Source organism: Rhinolophus sinicus, chromosome 2 (assembly GCF_057876585.1).
Source record: "Rhinolophus sinicus isolate RSI-liver-muscle chromosome 2, RSI-T2T, whole genome shotgun sequence".
Lineage (NCBI taxonomy): Eukaryota > Metazoa > Chordata > Mammalia > Chiroptera > Rhinolophidae > Rhinolophus > Rhinolophus sinicus.
The window spans coordinates 134,678,825-134,698,039 of NC_142502.1; the positions used below are offsets into that span (position 1 = coordinate 134,678,825).

The 19,215-nt window shown below is 35.8% G+C and overlaps 1 protein-coding gene across 3 annotated transcripts in view; it reads left to right on the forward strand.

The window, feature by feature from the left end:
* Window positions 1–19,215, forward strand: part of LRRTM4 (leucine rich repeat transmembrane neuronal 4) — a 712,063-nt gene that overhangs the window by 57,398 nt on the left and 635,450 nt on the right. The gene's annotated exons all lie outside the window — the stretch shown is intronic.

Consider the following 19,215-nt stretch of genomic DNA (forward strand, 5'->3'; position numbering starts at 1 on the left):
CCTTTGATTCTAAATGATAGCTTTGCTGGTTAGAGTAATTTTGGTTGTAGGTCCTCACTTTTCATCACTTTGAATATTTCCTGCCAATCCCTTCTGGCCTGTACAGTTTCTATTGAGAAATCAGCTGACAGTCTTGAGGGAGCTCCCTTATAGGTAACTAACTGCTTTTATCTTGCTGCTTTTAAGAGTCTCTTTTTGTCTTTAACTTTTGGCATTTTAATTATGATGTGTCTTGGAGTGGGCCTGTTTGGGTTCATCTTATTTGGGACTCTCTGTGCTTTCTGGGTTTGTATATCTATTTCCTTTGACAGGTTAGGGAAGTTTTCAGTCATTATTTCTTCAAATAGGTTTTCAGTTCCTTGCTTTCTCTCTTCTCCTTCTGGTACCCCTATGCAATGAATGTTGCTATGCTGATGTTGTTCCAAAGTCCCTTTAACCTCTCCTCATTACTTTTGGATTCTTTTTTTCTCTTTGCTTTTCGTGTTCTAATTTGATGTTGTTTGCTACCTTATCTTCTAAATTGCTATTTTGATCCTTTGCTTCATCTAGTCTGCTGTTGATTCCCTCTAATGTATTCTTTATTTCACTTATTGTAGTTTTTATTTCTGACTGGTTCCTTTTTATATTTTTTATCTCCATTTTTATGTTTTCTGTCTCTTTGTTGAAGTTCTTTCTGAGGTCATTGAGCATCCTTATAACCAGTGTTTGGAACTCTGCATCTGGTAGTTTGCCTGTTTCCATTTTGTTTAGTTTTTTTTTCTGCAACTTTGTTCTATCTTTTTATTTGGGTCATGTTTCTTTGTCTCCCATTTTGGCTGTCTCCCTGTGTTTGTTTCTATATATTAGGCAGGGCTGCTATGCCACCCGGACTTAGGATAGTACCCTTATATAGTAGCTGTCCTATGGGACCCAGTGGTGCAGTTTTCCTGGTGACCAGAGCCAGGTACTCCAGGTGTGTCCCTTGTGTGGGTTGTATGTGTCTTCCTGTTGTAGTTGAGCGTCTGTTGCTATTTGCATCAGTGGGAGGGATTGACCCTCAGTCTGATTGGTTGTAAGGACTGGCTGTGACTACAGTGGAGGAGCTGTTGTGCAGGGGCTGATCCTATAAAACAGGGTTCCCTTCAGTGGGTTGTGGTCCTACCCAGTCTGCCCTTTGGGTATGTCATCCTTGGAGGTGGCTGAGTGATGCTCAGGCACAATTTGAAGCTGACCACTGGGACTGCTCGCCCTGGGTTGTCCTGGGAGGTTTTTTGCTGCAGGCCAAGTTCAGCTTTAGTCTATGCCCTACCCAGGGCTACTTGGCATGAGCCACAAAGAAATCTAGACATGGCCACTGCCCACACTGTGCTTGGAGGTGCCTTGAAAGTCCAGGCTACAAACCAAGGCTGGCTATAGCTAGGGGCAGGCTTAGGGCTGCTCAGCCAGAAGTATAAGACATGCTGAAGCCAAATGCTGCTTTTTTGGGTTTTGTGAACCTTTGAGAGATTTCAGGAAAGTTTGCAGCATGAACCAAGGCAGGACTTTTATATGGAAAAAGGAGGGGTCTTGGGTGGTCTTGGGTGTGTGACCAATAGTTAGGTGTAGTAGGGTCTGAGGGAATAACTAGAGTGTTGCAGATGAAAGGTGATAGCCAGTTTGATGGCGACACATGTAGGGTGTCTGCCTGTGTCTGCCTGCAGGGAGAGAGCGGGCTCAATAAAGAAACAATGGCTTATTTCAGCTCTTCCTTCCAGGAGAATGCTGTTCCTCCAGCCCTTGCCCTGCAGCTAGACAAATCAGTTCTTACCTGATGTCCCTGGTACCTTTCAAGCTGCTGCCCCAGCTCTGGAGCCCTGGAGCTTTGGGCTGGGGAGCCTGGTGTTGGGGTCCCTCGTTCCTTTGGGGGAAGAACCTCCACAGTTAAGGTATCCCTCTTGATTTTCAATGGTCACATGCAGGAGTGGGACCAACACATTTTGTGTCTCTGCCCCTTTTACCAGTCTCAAGGTAGCTTTTACTGCATGTCTGTAGTTGTAGGGCTTCGGTTCAGGTAGACTTCGGGTGATTCTCAGTAATGGTTGTTCTGTGGTTTAGTTGTGATTGATGTGGTCCTGAGATGAGTTGAGCATCACATTTACCTACTGTGCTCTCTTGACCAGAAATCCAACGGTCTAGGTTTTAAAAAGCAAGTTAATCTAAGGTTGTAAACTAATGTTACTTATGAGACAGATTCGTCATTTCTCTCACCTAGATAATTTAAACTATCATCCAGTTGGGCTTCCTGCTTGTAGCCTGACTTCTTTTCTCTACATCCATGTCTGCACTGCAGCTAGAGTAAGCTCTAAAATAAAAGTGTCAGGAATGCAGGGTGATCCGGGAAGGCATCTCTTAGAAAGTGATCTTTAAGCTGAGGCATAATGAAGAGAAGAGGGTTCCAAATGATGATATTTGGGAAGACTGTTGTAGACAGAGGTACCAAAAGGTCAAGCCATTAATTCAGGAATAAAGTTGGCTTCGTGGAGGGACAAAAACAGGTCAGACTGCCTCAGAGCACTGATAGAAGAAGAGAAAGATGATATCAGAGTATTAGGAAATGGACAATAGAAGAACACAGTAGTTCTTGTGGTACATGATACAGCATTAACAATTCCATTTAAGAAACAGATTGTTGTTTAAGTGTTTTTAAGTAGTAGAGATATATGTATAATTTATATTTTAAAGTATCATTCTAGCTTCTGTATGGAAAGTGAACCAAGGTAGAGAGGTTGGTGTGAAAGCTCTTGCTGTAGTCCAGCTAAGAAGTGAAGGTGACTGGATTAGAGTTGTTGGTAGAGAGATGGATTATGTGCTGACATATAACAAAACTGGAAGAGTTTTTAGGTGTGTGTGGAGAGATAGGGGTGATGGCGGAAAGAAATAAAAAATGAATTTTAGCCTAACCAGCTCCCATTTACTAAGATATGAAAATGTGAGGGAGAAACATTTTTGTGGCTTTAAGTTTAATGTACCATTAGACACTCGGATATTGATACATCCTAACTCTGGAGAATGATCGAAGTTGGGGATTTAGTTTAAAAATTAATATATAGATAGTATTTAAAAAAACACTAGAAAAAATAAACCATCAATTGAAGAGAAGCAAAAAGGGCTTGCCAAAAGGCCCCAGGGGGGAAAATTAGAGGTTTTCAGAGAGTGAAGAGTCAATAAAGATGAATAGAGTTGAAGAATGGTGAGAAAAAATGAAGGCTATTTTACAGAAGATTAGAGAAGGAAATATTTCAGTAGGAGGGTTTAAATAACTGTGATAAATACTAAGAGAGGCAGAGTAAGAAAAGTCAGAATATACTGAGGGTTCCAAAAAATGTATACACATTCATCTTTTGTTATCAGTGTATATTGAGTATTACAATTTTTTACAGGTTTTTTTTTTTCTTTCTTCAAATGTGTATACATTTTTTTGGCCCCCTCTGTATATCATGAGTCTGACAGATAGAAGTCATAGTTGACCTTGACAAGAATCTTTTCAAGAATGAAAGGGTGTAAGTTTTACTGTAAGAAGCTGGAGAAAGGAGGCTGTTGCAGATGTAGTACATAAGGTCGGGAGATTTCTACTTGATGTAAATTTCATTAAAACATGGTTGTGGGTAGATGGGAATAAACCAATAGAAAGAGGGAGACTGAGAATGTTGTAGAGAAAGCGGATAATTTCAGGAGTGAAGTCAATGGTTGAATAAGAAGGGATAGAAACTAAATGACGAAGGGACAGACTGAACTTACTTATATGCATGGATAGTTAACTTACTTTACTTTGAGAATGAAGAACATTTGTGAAAAGAAGTAGCTAGGTAGTTTCTCATTTTATTCGATAAGAGGGAAAAGTTTCTTATTGTATCAATTTATCTCTGAAATATTAAGCAATATCAATAGCTGAGAGTTTGATTTTGGGGAAATATTGAAGATTTCAGAGAAGTTTTAGGGTGACATAGTAGTAGAGTACACTAGGATTTTTCTGGATTGACTCAGTACTCACTTGAAATTTATGAGCACAAGTGTAAAGTGAATTAAGTTAGTAATTCATGATTTTCTGTATCAATGTTTGACTGTTTAAGTATAACGAGTTTCAAGATTTAGACAAAAGAGTTACAGGTGGAATACATAGAGGGATTCAAGCATGCTGAAAATTAGTGTGTACTAATTATAGAGAGTGTACACTGAGCTAGATAAGAAGGGAAATGAGATCATGAAGGAGGTGATGGATAAAAAAATAATAAGAATCAGTGGATTACAGACAAAGGAATATTGGAGTGAGGCCATCAGACTAAGTATCCTAGAATGGTGGGGGAGTGGTATTGGGCAGTGGGCTGTTTGTAACAGATTTTATTGGAAGTGTAACTTCTGATAAAATGTAAAACATTGTCATTTGTGTGGTTGGCTAATGTGAGATGGTAAAAAAGAGTATTGGGGTGTAAGATATCCAGCGACTAAGAAATAAGGTATTGGACAGATCAAGGATGAGAACACCATGGTGATTGAGTAGTACACAAATGAGACAGTGACTAGAAGCTGTCAGATAATGGTGGATAAGGTGGGGTGGGACCGAGAGAGGAAGAGAAAACTTAGGTTTGAGAAAAGTAAGGAGAAAAAGAGTACAGAAGTGAAATGGGGAGTGAGAGGTAATGTACCCCACCTTCAAACTGGAAGTGTGTGATGTATTAGAGGAAAGCCTCTTAGAGAAGTCTGCAGTACAATGTCATTTGGGGCCAGTGAGATTTCAGGTGGAGCAATAAGTCAATATAGAAGGAAAGGTTGAATATATAAGAAAATTTGCTGATGGCTGACCTTGAGCTGACCTCCTCATATTTTAAATTTGAAGCAGACATTGAAATACTTAAAAAAATGAATATAAAAATCACTCGTAAGACAAAAATATATGCATACATAGACATTCGAATATTAATAGTCCCTTTTGAAAATATGATATAATGATCTCTGTGGCCTCTCTGCTCAGGATTGCATAAAATTTTAGGTCATTCATGAAAAAAAAATAAGCCGTGCTTTTAAAGTAAAATAGAAAGAAGAAAACTTGTCATTTATTCAACAAATATTTGTGGAGCATCGTCTATGTGTCTGATACTAACCTAAATGCTGACAATATATTATTGAGAAAAACAAACATGCTTTCTGACTTGACTCAATTACTAGTCGAGCTCTACTAACCTTTTTCAATTTAAATCATTAACAAGATTAAAAAACAAAACAGAAACCTCTTCCTTCTGGACCACTAGCCGGATGATGTCCATAGCGTTCTGAGAAGTTATAGTTAGCTACTTTTCAGAATACACCAAAAATTTCTACTGCAGCCAGAATCTGTTGAGCTTGTCCCCAAACCTGTTTCTACATGGTGCTTGTTTTGTTCTGGTGAAATTTGGTTAACTATTAGATAAACTTTGAGAGCTGTTTATTTTATGAAAACTAACTTGAATCATTTCAGAAATGTGGTAAGGAAAAATCACTAAAAACCATTGTTATATAGAATTAGATGTAAGACAACTTTAAATGATTGGGGGAAATTAATAAAAAAGAGATTTTGCTTTCAGGTTCCCTGGCTAGTGTGTGTAAGTCTTTGCTCCACTTTGAAAAATAAAATAAAATAAATGGACCTCTATCAGAAGATAAATGAAACTGCATATATAGGTCTTAAGTTAAACAACAACAAGAAAAAGATTTTAAAATTGTAAAATATTTGCTTGTGTCCTTTTTTAAATTCCTGTTTTAACTGACATTTTAGAATACTCGCCCAATTATAAGTCTCAGTCTCCTATTATAGCCACACACATATGTAATTGCAAACGATAATAGGAGCTTTTAAAAGAGAGTATGAGGTGTTATGAGAGGAGATAACAGAAGAAGGTAATGCTATGTGGAGTATTTAAAGTAACTGAGTTGAAATCTGTGAGCTAAGCAAATGCTAACTAGATGAACTGGGGTGGGGGAGGGGAGTTACTCTGGAGAGTAGAAATGTTGACTAAAGTTGGTCAGTGTGGAGGAAGATATGGCAAAGAAAAGAAGGGGAAATAAAATTATAAAAGTATAAATGAAATGCCATCAAAATAAATGTGAGAAGATTAAAGAATACATAGGAAGGTAATTCATCAGTATGCCTTTTGCAGTAGACATACCAAAAATAAAACGCAGAAATATCAAAAACAAAAAGATGAAGAAATTTTGACAAACCAAAAAAATGCCCAAGAAATATTACTATAGATGGGAAGATTCATATCAAGGAAAGTCGTATTTAAGGCTAAAGATAATTATCAAATAACATTGATTATTATTTTACGAATATCCAATGTGTAATCTACAATTAATGCAGACCACAATAAATCTTTTCCTGAAGCCAGTATCTTAGAAGGAACACTAGCAAAGAAAATGAAACTTTAAGAAGAAACTGATAAAATCAAAATTATAGTAGCTATATTAACATATGTATGTATATTTGGCATATCAAAAATATGGATATTTAATTTACATAATATTAGCAATTACTTTGGATTAGTAATTCTATATCAAACTTCCTCCCCTATTATTAGAAAATTCTTTCCAAAAATGCATAGAGTATTTGTATAAAAGATCATTTATAATAACATCAACAGATTTGGTTGAGGCAATAGGAAGCAGTTTAGTCTTGTTAAAACGCACACTGAATAAACACTTGGAAGGTAAAAATATAAATCTTAGCTCTTCCAGTGACCGTGGTATACTGAATTTAAGTCATAAAATGTTGTCTGAGAAAGCTGTGGTTTTAGCTACTTACCATTAACTCTTCCCCAATATCACTTTCTATTCTTGAGTATGACTCTCTAGCTAGACCAAGTACATAAATTGCAGGACGCAGTGCAAAATGAAGGCTCCAAAATGCAGGCCGCAGTACACACGGACCCTTGTTAAAATATTAAGAATGTCAAGACAATGACAGCAGAATGTTCAAGCAAGTGCAGTGTGGTTCTGAGCTTGGAGCCCTGTTTCAGTGCACAGGTAGCATATCTGGTCTCCCTTGATAGCACATTTCTCTGCCTACCTCCTAATGTGATGCATTGAAATTAGTTTACACTATTTTTACGATTGCAATTTAGCCCATGCTACCTTGCATTTCCCTTTGCATTTAATAACCTTTCTAATACATAGAAAGGTTATTAGAAAGGTTATTAAAATGAGTTAATGACACATTCATTCTCGGCATCCTCCAAATGTTCTTATGTCCCTTAGAATAAAATTCAAAGTCCTTAGGAAGTAATCAAACCTCTGCTTTTGTTGATTTCAGTTTTTTCCATTACTCCCATATTCAATCCATCAGCAAGTGCTGCCTGTTCTACCACCCAAATTTGTCAATATCCCCACTCCACTGCTGTCATCCTATTCCATGCTACATGGACAACTGTAATAACTTCCTAAATGGTCTCCTTTTATTTATTTTATTTTTTATTTTTTTTATCCTTAGTAAGCCATTCTCATCATAACTTAAAAAGTAACTTTAAAAACAAATCATGAGACTACTTTGATTAAAACCTTCTGGTGGCTTTCAACTGCATGTGAAATGAAATCTGAACTCCCAGAGTTGTGCAAGGATAACCCACATATTTTGCCCCTCTCTAGCTCTTCAACTCCTGACTTGCATATCCCCTCATTCCCTGTCCTTTCTGTATCCTATAAATAGAAGTTTACCAGAAACATCAGGAAGTTTACCTTTAAACACCCGAAACTAATTCGTAACTAAGCCTTTGAATTTTACAGATCCTTTTGGCTGGAGAGCTTTCTACAGCTCATGGCCAGCTCTGTCTTATCATTCCTGTCTCAGTTCAGCTATCACATCCAAGGACCTTTGAAACTTAAATGTCTCACCCCTGTTACCCACTACCGTGTGAATTGTATTCAAAATAATGATCACCATCTAAAATCACCTGATTTATTTAGTTAGTTCTATTTCCACCGACTGCAAAGCAAGATAGATTGGAAGAATAGCTTGCTCTTTGGAGTATTACCTAGCTAGGATTTAGGAGACAAAAGTTTTTAAATGATTAATTACAAGTAGAAATAGTACAGGCCTCATTCTCTAACTCCTGTCAGAAAATTAAAATTAACAATAAAAGAATGAGCAGACAGAAGTGTTTTCCCTGCATCCGAAATAAGACAAAAGTGTTCCACATCTGATTTTGTATTCTGAGTCTCATCTCTAAACAAGTCCACTGAACCTCCATGATTCATTTTCCAGTTCATCAGGAAGAATAGCACTGATGCTCAGGTTGCATCTAAAAATCAATCAACAAATACTTATTGATTGCCTCTCATAGGCATTGAGCAGGATTAGGTGATGTGGGAAATTAAAAAATATAACATACAATGTTTATATCACTTGCTAGAGGGGACTAGGTGCTATCTAACAATGAAATACATGGGCTACATTCAAAAAGCTAAAGAAAGACGGGATGAATTCAGGAAGAGCTAATCTTAATTAAGGTAAGGCTTTAAAAGATGGACTGGGCTGGACTGGGATTGGAGAACAAGACTTGCAAATGTGGATATGATTCTCTCCTAAGGAATTTCATGGGACAGTACGTGAACTATTTTAGTTATTGCAAAAGTTTGCATATAGAATCTATGGAAACTAAATTGGAAAGTTATGTTTAGTTAGATTGTAGAGATCCTGAAATACTAAGTACATTTAAAGAGTAAAATGTAGATAATGAAAATTCATAAAGCATTTTCTGCAGGGACATAATATCAGAGACATATTATGTTAGGCTTTAATCTGTAGGAATTTGTAGAATAGATTGGACTAGCAATCTATTGGAGCTGGATATAAAAGTTGGAATATTATAATTGTCTAGATAGAAGGTGAGTGATAAGTGCTTTAGCTAGAATATCTACAGTGAAAATTGAACTGGGGAGATGAAAAATACCAAATGTTTAGTATGTGACCAGATATAGTTGCATTGGGAAGAAGAAGAATCAAATTCTACGATATTATTTCAACTCTGCAATACGGAGATGTAAAGAGGCAAAAATAGCAAGTGGAGAATCCTACTGAACTTCATTTCTGCTCTATAGATATGTTTTGTTTTGTATTTTTCCAGTTTCTAAAAGTCCAATCCAATGATAGTGTAGATTATCGGCCCTTAGGTGAAGAATAACTACATTTGTCTATCTTCTTTATTTAGCTTTATTACCAGATAGACTTCAGTTGGAAAGTATACTTTTTTGGCTAATGAAAATGTAACGGAATAATTTTTAGTATGTGCATATAATTCCGTACCTGATGATGAGTTGTCTGTATGGGGGGGGAGGTGGTGATGGGGTGGTGGTGAATATTATATAATTCCCAAAATGTTAAATAATGTCTTTCTAAAGCAAATATGAAAGTACCGCATAGTGTCAGGTGTTACCAAAATATATCAAAAATGTTTAAATAATCATTTTAATATTTCAATGACTAATTCTTTTCCTGACTAAATTTTTATTTCATGGTTATTTCTGAGATAATAGCAAGGATTCATCCAATAAATATTTATTTAGTGCCCACTATCTGCTAACCTGAGCTATGTGCTGGAAATGTAACAATGAACAAGTTAAACATAACTCCTGACTTCTTAGAGTGTATATTTATTGTTACTCTAGGCCTGGTACTGCTTAGGTATTTAACATACTGGATCAGTTAAGGTCTATTGACAAAAGCAAGAGAAACTAGCTAATTTAAGTAAGAGCATAATTCATTAACAGTGGAGCTGGAGAACAGAATTTGAGGTGATACAGCCAGTAACAGTGTTCAAGTTTATGCCAAAAGAAATGATCCAGTGAAGTGACACTGCAGTCACACCCACTGGGCACCAGAAGATGCAGTTGGCAGGGCCAACCCCATCAGCACAGCACAGTGGACCACAGAACTGCTGCTCCTGGAAACCAGATGTAGTGCTGCCAGTGGCTCCCTCTTTTCACTATGGATTCTGTGAAGTACCTGCCACTTTATATCACTGACTTATGATTCAAGGTCTGTGGAGGGTACATCTAACTGTCAGAAGCTAGGTCAAATGGTTGCACCATAGTAATAAGGGAGGCTAGGAAATGAGCCTGACTTTTTAGTTTCCATAGATGCAAGAGTGCTTTTCCTCATGAGGTGGGATAGTCCCTAAATAGAGAAAGCTGGTTCAAAATTCTGAAAAGGCAAACAAACAAGAAACAAAAATGACAAATATCCTCTCCCTGTATATTATCTAATTTAAGTTGCTACAATTCTTGTATTATTTTAATTATTTAAAACATGTGATAACTGGCATGCAGAGAGTCTAATAAATACATTGAACAGCCGCAGTATGTATGTATGTATGTATGTATGTATGTATGTATGTATGTATGTATTAGTTGACATACAACATTATATTGCTTTCAGGTATAAAACATAGTGGTTCAACATTTATATTCCTTATGACGGGATCACCACAATAAGTCCACTAACAATCTGTCACTATACAAAGTTTTTGTGATAATATTGACTAGTTTCCCTGTGCTATTAAGTTACATCGCCATGACTATATGTCTTGTACTTCTTATTTTCCTTCATCCTTTTCACCCATCACCCCACCCCTCCTCCCAGCCACCATCAGATTGTTTTCTGTGTCTGTGAGTCTGTTTCTGTTTTGTTTTGTTTGTTGATTTTGGTTTCTTTAAATTACACATATAAGTGAGATAGTTATGATATTTGTCTTTCTCTCTGACTTATTTCACTTAGCATAAAATGCCCTCTAAGTTCATCCATGTTGTTGCAGCTGGCAAGATTTCATTATTTTTATTTCTGAGTAACATTCCTGTGTGTGTGTGTGTGTGTGTGTGTGTGTGTGTGTGTGTGTGTGTACATACATATGCATATTTCACATCTTCTTCATCCTGTATCTATCGATGGACACCTAAGTTCCTTCCATATCTTGGCCAAGTTACTCTTTTGGCAACATGGAACTGGAAAGTGACTGCTGCCTCTTCCTCCCCCAATTTTCATTTTCTCTGTACTCTTTGGACTCAGTATCGAAGGCTATAGACAAGAGAAATGAGGCTCTCCCTTTCTAAGGAGGAGAATAGAAGCCACTGGGGGATTTTGGCTTTCTTCTATATAGGGCTATTATTCAAATACATAACAAATTTCTTTATAGTCTTCTGAAGCTTCTGAAAAAGCCAGACGTATGCCCACAAATCCTCCAGGTCAAAAATGCACCCCAATGTATTCCCTTCTGAGATCATGCACAGTTACAAGTGTCCGATTGGACGCCCTAAGTGTATACAATGAGCCCTCCATGAGAGCATGGTTCAAATGAACAATTAAGCATTCATTACAGTTGAGGCCACTGGAATCCTACAGAATTCATCATGCAAAAAAGATATTACTATCCAGACAAGAATGCTTCTTTTCCAGTTTCTTCTATAGCTTTCTCCAAAAATCAAAGTACTGATCAAGATCTTAAGAAACTCATCATTACTCCACCTTTCTATGACACGAATGGCAGCATAACAAATGGTAAGGAGTGTAGTCCTTTCAGTGGGTCACTTAACCACTCTGTACTCTGCTCTTTCATCTATAACACAAGGATAATACTATAGTGAGGATATAATGACCGCATACATGTGAGATGCTTAAAACAGTGTCTAGTATATTCTAGATTCTGCTATTATAACTCTTAGCTCTAAACAGTTGGATTAACAAATACTGTACTTTTCCTGTCCTTTCAGCAACAAGGGAGGAAGGAGGAAGTGGGCCTAGCATTGGAAGAGAGTGTAAACTCTCTCTCCACCACGGGTTTTGAGTCCCGTGGTTTTCTGTTGTTAGTACAAAGGCAGTGCAGTTAGTAATAACCTATTTGATTTATCACATCTACTTTGTAATGTGTGTGTGTGTGTGTGTGTGTGTGTGTGTGTGTGTGTGTAAGAAAATATTTCATTCCCCCTTTGTTTTTGGTGGGGAAAGGACGTGAAGAAGTAAGGAAAAGAGTAAGAATCATGTGCATAGACTCCTTCTCCAGTTGTTTTCCCCATCAGTAACTTTAAAAACTAAATGACAGAGATGAACAAAGATATTTGAAAAAAAAATTGTATAATATTTACTTGATAGTAAAATTAGAATGATAGAGATGCAAAATTATAAACTATTCCTTCCCTAGGGATCTGGTTACTGTTGTTGTAGGCAAATGATAATTTAAACATGAGACTAAAGAAGCTACTATGTGAACTATGGGCAATAATTCCATCATTGAAGTAAAGGGCTGACCTCTCCTAGAAGCCAGGTTGCACGGGCCTTGCCAATCATCTGAGGGTGTCCGTAGTTGAACCGCTATGTGGGACAGGAGGTCAGAACATGCCGAGGCATCCACATCACAACAGCTGAGTTTTATGCAAAATCTTACTGACAGTGACAAAGGAGCTAATGCCACCTTCTGTGTAATATGGCACACGTCCTACTTTCTAGCCCCGTGAGAGTAGATAAGAAATTAATTATAGAATGATTAAGGAAAGGGAACATTTTCATAATTTGTCTTCTCTCTTTTGTACCTTTCTTCTGTTTCCCCTATGGTTCTCTCATCTAATCTGCATCTTTAATAAACAATGCCTCCTGTGCTTCTCATATAAAAAGGGAAATGTTTAAGAAATGAATTGTACTGATTCAATGTTAAAATTTCCACTTTCAACATCGGTTACAAAAACCTTTGTACAGAAACAACTAAATCCAACAACAGTAGAGATACTCATCAACATCATTAAACTATAGTCAGGTCTGCTATTACTTGACATATGTTCCTTAGAAACCACTGTGCTATAAAAAGCTGTGCAATGAAATCCATAGGGCTTGTGGAAAAATGTAGTCGGGGGATAACACTCAAAAATTTTGTCAGTGACATATTAAAAAACAATCACAGGAATCTGACAAAAAGTGTGGCACCATTTTATATGTGTTAAATGGGTAAGACATATAGAAATGACACAATAAATATGGCATGTAATAGGGAAAACTACCTAAATTTGCTTATGAAAATAGACATTGGAATGATTAGAGCTTATTAATTATTACACAGTGATACAAGGAGACTTACTAAAATTGGACACCAGATGTGGATGGGCTTGGTTAATAACACAGTGAACTGAGGGAGCTAGTAGACCTTTGAAGTGTGTTTCCTACCTGGCTCTGTTCAGGTGGGTGCAGTTTTGTGCATTCACCTAATGTTCTTGCAGATTAAATTGCACATAATAACATATATTTATATCTATACAAATACAAATATATCTATGTCCTTATAGATATATTTGCTCACATCACACACACGCGCGTGCGTGCGAGGTCTGACAAGTAAGTGCGAACTCATCCTAGAAAAAGTGCTACATATCTCATTGCTGAATATCACTATAGTTACCTTCAAAGTACTCCCCTTGGGAAGCTATGCACTGACTCCAGAGCCTAGTCAACCCTTCAAAGCAATTTTGGAACTCTTTTTCTGGAATGGCCATCAGAGCTGTCGTCATATTACCCTTGATGTCCTAAATGTCATCAAGATGTCTTTCTTTCAATATTTCCTTTATTTTCAGGTAAAGAAAGAAGTCATTGGGGGCCAGATCAGGTGAGTAGGGAGGGTGTTCCAATATAGTTATTTGCTTACTGGTGAAAAACTCCCTCACAGACAGTGCTGTGTAAGCTGGTGCATTGTTGTTATGCATGAGCCATGAATTGTAGGTGAAAAGTTCAGGTCGTATTTCATGCACCCTTTTCAGCAATTCCAAATAGTAAACTTGATTAACTTGGTTTGTTCATTTGGTACAAATTAATGATGAATAATCTTTTTCATACCAAAAAAGGTTAGCAACACCATTGCAAAAAGTTCATGAACTTAATTGTCAGACCTCGTGTGTGTGTGTGTGTGTGTGTGTGTGTGTGTGTGTGTTTGTATGTTTTCAAAGAAGTATTATAGTAGAACAGACTACAGCAAAAATAAGTGATACACTATAGCATAGTAGCATTTGACGTTATTAAAGTATTAGAGAATTTGATGAAAGATGTGAATCTTCTCCCAGAAATATCCACATGCACAGATTATACACATTGTATATGTAATAAAATCCCTATTCCTTATGATTTCTGCCACCAGTGCCATGTTTAAAAAGTTATTTTGCATCACAGTATTACGGATCCTCTTCACCTTTATTTTCTACTTGTTTTTACTCATACTTTGGAAACTGAACTCAAATTACAAATATTTCTTGGACTCAGTGAGGAAATTTTGAGTTCATGTTCAAATATGTTTCCATAAGTTTAGGAACCTTTGTGAATCCCCAAAGACTGAGTCATTATTTCTATTACTTTTCTATACTCTAGAGCAGAATGCACGTTTTAACAAATCTGGGTTACAGAAATTGCTACAGTATTTTTTTTAGAGAGAACAATGGCATTTGTTGGGGAAGTTCACTTAACAAGAAGATTGTTATTTTACAGTATTCATATTTAAAGTGCTGTTTTGTGTGGCTAAAGTCCAAATTCTGACTCTTGCTTACATCAGTAAACTGAAAGAGGAAAAACAGTATGGTTTATATTAAATCTTAATAAAACAGCAAAGGTGTGAATTTACATTGGAAGTAGAGCAAGTTAGGCCCTACAAAGGGCTAATTATTGCAGATCACTAATGGTACTAAGTTAGTTGTAAGAATAACCTAAATGTCTTTCTTATTCTCTTACGTTTCAATATAGGTTATAGTTTGTTGTTGAGGATGATCAACTAATACTGTCATCACTGCAGATCAGTGTAAAGCAGTGTAGATTCTCAACCAGTGATACTTTGTCGACCACGAGCTATTTGCCAATGTCTAGAGGCATTGATAGAACTGGGATAGAGGATATGCAACTGGTATCTAGTGGGGGAGAGACTAGGGATGCTACTAAATAGCCTGCAATGCACAGGACAACCTTCCCATGTGGGATATAAAACTGAAAGCATCAAACGAACAAGACAAATAAAAACTCATATACACAGACAACACTTTAGTGGTTCCCAGAGGGTAATCAGGGACGAGGGAGACAGAAGAGGGAAAAGGGGGTCAAGTATATGGTGATGGAAGGAGGACTGACTCTGAGTGGTAAACACACAATGCAACATGTAGATGATGTATTATAGAAGTGCATACGTGAAACCTATATAATTTTACTAACCAATGTTACCCAATAAAGTTAAAAAAGATTAAAAAGATAATAATTATATGACCCAATCAAGACAGCATTTGAACTTAGGCTCTAAGATTTTTTATATATATATATATATATATATATATATATATATATATATATATATATGCATATGTATATATGTATATATATATGTATATATATATATATAATACAATTTATATATATTACATATAATAAATATATAATATATAATGCATGATATATTATATATTATATAATATATTCTATATCATATGTAATATGTTATATATCACATACATAATATATGTATATTAGTATATATTATATATAACATATAAAGTAATATAATATATGGTCTATATTATTATATATAATATATATCAGTAATGCCAAGATTGTGAAAACATTTTGTAAAGAAATCATAATATTTTATTAATTGAAATAAATTAATAGATGGATTATTACATGCTGATTGTTACATTTAATAAAGCATTGATCTATTTTGGCTATAAAAATTATATGAGGATGCTGCTGTTTTGACATTACCTACATTATATTGCATATCAGTCTCCAACCCTATCCCAAAGGAACACAGAACATGTCACTTATTTTTTGCTTGGTAATAACATGTCATTTTGAAAAATAAAAACAATAGTAATCTTGGTAATATCAGTAATTAACATTTACTGAGTGCTTGCCGTCTACCAGACACTGTTTTAAATATGTTGCATATTCTATTTCATTTAACTGTCACAGCAGTCCAAAGAATACGTACTATTTTTCTCACTGGTTTAGAGGTTAGGAAACTGAGACGTTAAATACCTGAGTCACATGGCTTGCAGTAGTAGAACCAGGAACTGGAGAATGGAGATGGTTTACTTCTAAAAATATTTTCATAAAATCTGAAATGAAAAGACCCAAAATTTATTGTAACTGGGCCAAATGGTACTTTGTTTGGGATGTAAAAGTGTGTAGTATTGATATTCTGAGCATGTTAAGGTTACTTCCAGATGTCTTTGTTGATGCTTGTAAAAGCAGTAAACTCTACCACACTTTCACCTTTATTTTACATGGAGATTTAGAAATCATTTGAAGATTACACAGAAGACATGGATAAAAGGATGAGAAAAGATAGATAAAGGGAAAGAAGATGGAGTTTAAAATATGCTAGAGATTTGATAAGTGGCTGGTAGTCATAGCAGCTTCAAGGATATGAGGAGGAAAGTTTCCCAGAGGCGGAGAAAGTGATAAAAACTGAGACCTACTATATATCAAGCTCTCTTCTAAGTGTGTTACATATGTTGGCTCACCTAAGTCTCACAGTAACCCTGTGAGATATGTCTTCCTATTACAACCATTTTACAAATGAGAAAGTATTCCCGACATAATCAATTTATCAGCCTGGAGTTTGTCCTTCCACGTTGTTCTTTATTAAAAATAACATATTAAAAGGAAGCATCTTTAGTCTTAAGAGCAAGCAATTATATCACTACAAGAAAGATTTAACTTCAGAAATTATGAATTTTTCCTAGAAATATAAAAGTTGCTTTTGCTGAATAAATGGTCTCCTGGAAAGTTGGTGACAGTATGATTTGCTCTGTGTGTATCCACATGTTCCATATCGCTTATTGGTGGACAATAGGTGAAGTGTTTATCCATTAGCACCTAACTACAGCATAAATGTTGTTCAAGTGGTAGGGTGTTATATAAAAAATAAATTTAATTCTTATCACCTTACCAGTGTTCCTGAATTTTGTTATGCCAACCTTATTTTAGAAGTATCCGATTAGCTTTTATTTATCTGTTTAAATGGACTTCACAGGAATCCCTTAGTTTAATTTCTTTAAGTAAAACTCTCATGTTTGACTAAGATTTCATCAGCTCCATGTGTCTTTGTTCAAGCTTCCTTCTTGCCACCTACCTTCTACTCTTTTTATTTTTTCTTAAGATTTAAACTAAGAGTCTTATTGTTAATGTGTGGTTGCCTGATACTGTTATAGCTATGAATCATATTGGTGAATACATTTAACTTATGAATGAATCAAGCAACAACTCCATATCAAATATCTATATTTGAAAAGCTATTATACTGCAAAGTATTACGAAACACTGCTGTGGTTCTGAAAAATGCTTACATTTATATTACATGTTTTTCTTCCATGAACTCAGGAATGCTTCACATGTTATGTTTTATCATCCCAGGATCCCATTTACCTAATATAGTAGTAATTATCATCATAATAATAAATAGCTAGCTTTTGTTGAGTGTCAGACATCGATAAAGACAATAAAACTTATATGTTTAGCTTAAGTATATGTTGCTTCTGGGATTACAAGAGCTTCATTTATAATACCCACTTTAACAAAAATAGCTAGATGCACCATCTTCTCACCCATCTGTATTTTCAAAGTGTACTAAATTAATAAAATGTTTATTGAACACCATATAAGTGTTATACCTTCTGTGGCACTTTTTTTTTTTTTTTTCCTGGACAACTACCAAGGTATCTAATTGACAGATCTGCATCCAGTCTGGCCCTCTTCCAATGTCTGTGGCTCATTAGAGTGGGAGTCGTCTTGTATAAACTCAAACATGATCAGTTCATTTCACTCTCCATTTTGAAACCTTTCTGGAATTAAAAAAAAGTAAGAAAAAAACAGCGCAGCCTACAAAGCTCTGGCTGCATTGACTCCAGCTGACTTCTCTACCATGTTACACAACTTTCCATTTTCTCTTTCCACTGGAGCTGCACTGCCTTTCTTTGAGACCCTTTTATTAGACACAATCTCTCATGACACAGGACTTTTGAGCATGTTGTTATTTCTGCTAATAATAATAATTAGAAGAAGAAGGGGCTGGGGAGAGGAAGAATACAAGTAGCTAACATGTACTGTGTTCCAGGAGCTGAGTAAAGCTGAGTATATATATAATAACTCAATGCTCACAATGGCCATAAGAATAAGGCTATTAACATGAACACCTAGAATGAGCCCCCATACCCTCTCCATGGAGTTAAAACCTTTTGGCTCAATGAGATCTCCACTCAAGTGTCACTTTGTTAGGAACATCGTCTGTGACCTACTTGATGTGGCTAAATCTACCTAACATATACCTCCAAATAGAGTGTTCACTGAATAGCTTTGATTACCAAGTGTGATGAGGGAGGGAAATGTCTTTTACTGCTCACCTCTGAATTCTCAGAGTTTCTAATAGGGCCTGGGACATAGTGTCAACAAATATTTGCTCTATCAATAGTGCATATTTGATATGGAGAGTTTAAAGCACTTTCACAAATACTCAAATGTTTTCAGATCTTCAGGCAAAGTTGACAATAGAAGAGCTTGTTGTATATAATAAGCAGTTTTGAGGAAAGACCTGTGAAAGGTGCTAATGTTATCACCATACTATTTTAGGTGCTATCAATCAGTCCTACATTTTGTTTCTGGAAGGAAGAACAGTTTTAAGTTGTGGAACATAAAGTTTTTCTTGCTTCACCCAAATATATGAACTGCTGAGTTTTAGGAAATCTGAAATGCCATCAATTGTAAGACTCACCATTATTTTATGTACTTCTTAGAAAGAAAATGAAAATACTATGTGATGCTTTCTTGTCATTTAGAATCTGGTATATTTCACTTATCAAAATAATGCTGTTATACTATTTAAACAATGTACACTGATAAAAAGCTAAATACACATATATTTGAAATAAATTGGTTATGATACTTCTAAAACCTCTTCATATTTATCATCCTGCTCTTCTGTATCAGGTTTTAACCAGGAGCCTTCTGTGCCCATGTCTTTTTATATCATATTGCTTTCTGGGACACTGAGAAAACATTGGTAGTGCACATTTTCTGAAACTAGTACTTCACTATTGTCTCTAGTTCATTTCCTTTTATTTCTTGTTTTTTTTTCCCAAGCTGATGATTTCTAGTCTCAAGTTTTGTTGATGATACTTTCTTATTTTTAGCCCAAAGAAAACTTCTAGACAATAGTCAGGACTCATATC